Raw genomic sequence first — 5,284 nt, forward strand, 5'->3', positions numbered from 1 at the left:
CGGAGCTCGTGCACGCCGGCTCCTACCTTCCGTCTGTCCCGACTTCGCCGCCTCTATCCAAGATTTGTTTCAGCATATTCTTGTGTATCCACATATGCACTCCATAGCAATACACACGTGAAAGCGACGTACGTGCAGGCGCGCTCGAGCCCAGCGCGGTGCGCACCGCGAGCGAGCCACGAGGGTAGCATTGTTAGGCTCGGGCCATCCCTGGTCAGCGCCTGTGTGGGCTGCAGTGAACCTGTTCCGCGGCTGGCGTGGTCCCGGATTGCAAAGTCTTTGGGAAGTTTTAATTCCTACATTCACAAAATTGGTAAGATGGTCCAATATCTTTAATCCTGTCGTCAGAAAGAATTGCAAAAATAAGCTAGGAAGACTTTAGAACGAACAGGACCTCCCCTTATCAATCTGGCAAGGACACTACGGATTTGTGTAAGAAGTAGGTTATCATTTGGTCAGAAGTTCTAGAGTTAACCGGACACGCTATCCGGGTTAAGAAAGTCTCAGAGATTAGCATACTTTGATAGATTTCATGATGTCCCTAATGACCTTTCTCTGCTAGGAGTTTGGGAAGAAGCCCTGCTAACCAAAACTGCTTCCTCCCATTCTCATTGGACATGGGTACCTGAACATCATTGGCAAAAGAGCGTCCTAGAAATGCTGGGATTGTCATCCAGTTCATCAACCTGCTTTCATAGTTGGTCTCTAAGCTGGAATTTAGAAATAGGTGGTGCTTGAATAGGTCTAGAAGGTACACCTGTCAAATAAACACTATTTAAATCTTTCCAACTCCAACTCCAGCTATCTGCTCAAATGTCACTTTCCAAAAGGATCTTCCTGAGCCCCCAATCTGCATTAGGTCCTCTCTGTACCTTTCTCCATAACACACGGTTATTTGCTGTGGTATTCTAATACTGTGTTTGCTTTACTACTTATAGACTCATGAGAGGATTCTGTTTCCCATGGCATTCCCAGACAGCCAACCAATACATAGTCAATGAAAAAGTACCACGGGTAAAACGGCTGGTCTCACTGGAAAGCAGAGCACTTTCAAAGTTTTAGTGTTTTGTTTTTAAATAACAATGCCAGTGGCTCTGTCACTTAGGTACTGTAGTCTTTCTTAATGTATATTAATTAAAACGACATGTTAATTGGATCGTGTTATACTTAGGTTAATACCTCAGGGCTGTGGAGTAAAGGATCTTATAAAGCAGGTCTCCAAAGACCTGAAAGCAGCCATGGAATGCTCTCTCTGTCCTTAGATACAAATACACATATAAAACAGAAGAGGTATATACACCTGAGGTAATGGTTTTGAAGCATAGAAAATGCTTCTTCTTTACACTTCCTCATGCACGATGTCTCTAGTTGGCTCAAGGCATCTCTGCACGTGGAGGGCATTAGCATTATCCCAAGACTATATAGAACAAAAGTTAAGATGCAGCTTTGACACTCCAAATAGGAAACTTTTCATTTGTAGCAAGACAGTTGAATAAGGGGTGGATTTGTTGTTGGGTTTTTTTGAAGAGGTTTTTGCTATAGGGCGCCTGCGCTCGCCAGACAGAGATAGAAAGCGAGAAATCACACACACACACACCCCCCCGCGGGGGGATGGCCACACCGCAATCCCTTCTCCTCCATTCTCCTCTCAGGATCTTGGCACAGGCACACACGCACCTGGCGTGAGTTTAAGCCACCGGGTCCGGGACTCGAACCACTGTCGACTACGTGGGAGTCCAGCGACATAGGCATTATGCTAACTGCTGGTCCCCCAAGGAGTGGCTTTGTTAAGAGAGACTCTCTTAAAGTATTTAGAAATAGGTCTGATGTTGACTACTGAATTTCACCACCATCTGTTGGGGACGAAGGGAAGAGAAGAAACACTAGGTGTGTAATTAGGGGTTGGACATAGTTCCCAAATATTTGACATTCAGAGCACTCAGAAATAGTTGACGAATTAATGAATAAGCGTCATCACAATCTTTTCCTGCAGGATCAATAACATCAAATGAAAATAATCTAAAAATCCAGCAATAGAAGCTATTAATTGAAAAGGAATGTAAGTCTAAAGACAAGCGCTTTGGGACTACAATCTACATGTAGCTCACATCCCAGAATTGATGTAAAATGACAAAAATATATGACTACTGGGCATTTGAAGCTAATACAGATGAATGTAAAATATATGTGAGTAGTCTTCACCAAAGTCGCTCTCCAAAAGAAAAGGTTTATAAACGTATTACTGATCAGTGAAATTCAACTAACGTAAAGTGAGTTTAAGTGTGAGATTTTCAAAGATGACACGGAAAAGCACATTTCAAATGTTTTGCACCAAAATAAACTTACACTTTAATTTTATTTTTCCACAAACATTTTGAAGTCCCTCATAAATATGACCGTACACTGTTTTCACAGATACAGGACTCTTTCCTGGCCACTCATTATGTAAAACAGGTAACAGAGTGACTTGGATTGAAGGGTAGGAGGGGCGTTCTTCACATTCTAATCCTACAGTGACAGTTCTGTGACATCTCTGAGAAACCTCAGGGCTCAGTATCACCCACTTTGAAAGTCATCAATCCAAAAAGGAAAAGAAGTGAAGATTTGTCCGTGTTTAATATTATGCAATATTACAAAAAGTACAGTTGCGCACTCTAAGGTACCACGAGCAGCTCATTACTAGTAATAAAGTATGCATTGTTGTAAGTGACTGGGTAAATTGAAGGTACCCTGTCACAACATCTTTTTTGTTCATTTGCTTTAGAAATACTGCCTGATCTAAGGGAGAGAAAGGATGGAATTAACCCGTGAATGAGACATTGTCCTGGAGAAGGTGTGCCTAGAAAGTGTTACCTCTTCCATGCCCTACAGCTGCCCACACCTAGGAAAAAACAAAAAGGTTAAAAACTATTATTTAATCAAGGAGATACTGAAGTGAGCAATCAGTCACACAAAGGGAGAATTTCTCAGGGAATCAATAAAATCTTTTCTAGAACTTTCTTTGACTATGTTCCACACCTTTCTGATTTCTGATTAGATCTTTCTATAGTCCTGGGTATTAGATATTTTGGATAGAAATGTGGTTTCTGCCTGTCTTCTCTAACATTAAATTAGCATTCTGGTTATAAGTTACTATATAATGAGCTTATTAGCTTTGTTTCCAATCATCCTCTGGATGATTACAACATGTTTTACAGCTAGGAAGTTGTGATCAAACTCTAATAGCATTTGCCATTCTCTGATGCTGCCACTCTACTAGCTTAGCCTGTATTTTCATTAAAAAAAAAAAAGTAGTATAAAATAAGTCTATTTGCGCTGAAGCCATAGTTCCCCCATTGCCTAAGTAGCTATGTTTGACAATACAGTGGCCAAGAAGCTAAGCCAGCAGTGCTCACCAGGCCTTCCTTCTGTACCTGCGGGCTTCAGTACCCAGGCTCCAAGCATTTTTCAGTGCTCCATACTTGGGTTCCTGAGGTGTAATTTCCTGCTTCTGTCCATGAGGGGACAGTCTATATTAGAAGTAGGTCCTCCCACACCCAGGCTAATAAGCTTCAGGACGTTTAAAGGAAAGTACGACTCTGTCTTTTCAAGGGCAGCTCATCAAGATGAAAAAGGGGTGTTTGAATATGTTTGTGTGTTTTTCCCATCAAAATTGGGATCCTAGCCTTTTCCATGTCTCTCTTCTCTAGCATGACATAGTAGAAAGTACACAGGCTTTAAAGAACTTGAGTTCCATTTCCAACTCACTGAGAGATCTTGAAGTGAGTTCACCTTTTTGAACCTTGGTTTTTATTTTCCAAAGCACTTTTGTGTTCCCAGAAGGCATGTGTGCTCACTGGAGAGAGAGAGAGAGAGAGAGAGAGAGAGAGAAAGTACCCCACTGTGGGATATGGTCACACTGCAGTTCCCTCTGTCTCCCCCTTTTCAGGATTTTGGGCACATGCACACACACCTGGCATGTTTCTCACCCTGCCCAGTCAGGGACCCGAATTGTAACAGCCCAGTTGAAGGTTTGCAGGACTGCAGCTATTTGGGAATGAAGAAAGGCCTCTAATGAGAACAATCTGACCAAATGCTGAGTCATAAGGCGATCTATTTGAGGCATGGTCAGATGAGAAACCAAGAATGGGTATTGAAGGAACCAGGGTAATTACTAAAGGGAAACAGGAATGATTGGCACAGTGAGGAATGGTTGGCACAGTGCTTGTGTCTTGTACCTATTAATACTGAGAACACGGTAAGCTTCTGGAGGAAGTTTGATGGTACTAGCTGTCTCCCTGTAGCTGGTTACAGAATAAACTCTCTTCTTCAGCCTCTGTCTCTTGTTTCATTGACCACAAGATAAAGCAGTCGGACTTAGTCTTGCTGGGAACAGAACCACGTGATCAGCCATGTGGGCTCTAGCTGCCTTACACATCGTGCCACGGGCTGGCCCGAGGAGCACAGATTTTTGACATCAGATTGCTTGGATTGAAATCCTCACTCCAGTATTCTCCAGCTTTTGGTAAATTATTTACCAATGTGAGTCTCATTTTTCTCATCTGTAAAGTGGGAATAATGCTATTATCTTATTTCACAGTCATTGTGAGGATTAAATGAGAAGAGTGCATACATGATTGTTAGAATGGTGCCTGATTAGAATAACTGCTCAGTATTAATAGCTGCTGTTATTATTCTCTGTAAAATGGTAACCATGGATATTAAATAAGCTAAAGATTGTGAAATGCCTGACACAAAGGAGCTCCCCTTTTACCACGTCCTGGAGTCAGGCACACAGAAAATTAAGGGAGGACACAAGGATGCATGGGTGGTTCACAGAGGTGCAGTTCCAGCCCCTCTCTGCTGGTCCCAACTCAAGCCCCACGTCCATCTAGGTGACTGCTACGGTGGATCCTCTAGCTCCAGGCTCATTGCCGTTCTCTAGAAGAGAAGAAACTTCATTTTAGCCTGTGTTGATTCTTTCAGGATCTCTTGTCAAACTGCAGTTTCAGCAGCCACTACCCCAAGCATTGCCTCTGAAAAGTTACGTAACTTTTGGCAAGTAACAATCTCTCCCGGCATCTGTTCTGCCTCTGTGAGGGAGATTGACCAACTGCACTGGAAGGCCCTTGCTAGCACTGCAATTCCCTGAACTCCGGCGCTGCTCGGGCGTCTCTTCCTAGAAATCCTGTTGTCTTTCCTCGGTCCTTCCCTAGTCAGGCCCCAGGTCCTTCACAAGAGCTCTTATGGGCTGCACTTTCTGCTTCTCTGCCCCAGACTCCTTTCTTTCTTTCTTTCTTTCCCT

General features: G+C 43.0%; 1 protein-coding gene across 8 annotated transcripts in view; it reads right to left on the reverse strand.

Moving 5' to 3' along the window:
* ZMYND11 (zinc finger MYND-type containing 11) overlaps positions 1-177 on the reverse strand; it is a 132,428-nt gene extending 132,251 nt beyond the window's left edge. For 2 of the 8 annotated variants that reach the window (XM_027775421.1, XM_006141345.3), the window contains exon 1: positions 27-177. The gene's annotated coding sequence lies outside the window, so the exon portion shown is untranslated. The remainder of the gene's footprint in view (positions 1-26) is intronic. The other 6 variants (XM_006141349.3, XM_006141346.3, XM_006141344.3 and 3 more) reach the window with 5 other exon arrangements.
* Between the last annotated feature and the right edge of the window lie 5,107 nt (positions 178-5,284).

Source organism: Tupaia chinensis, unplaced genomic scaffold, assembly GCF_000334495.1.
Source record: "Tupaia chinensis unplaced genomic scaffold, TupChi_1.0 Scaffold000052_1, whole genome shotgun sequence".
NCBI lineage: Eukaryota > Metazoa > Chordata > Mammalia > Scandentia > Tupaiidae > Tupaia > Tupaia belangeri.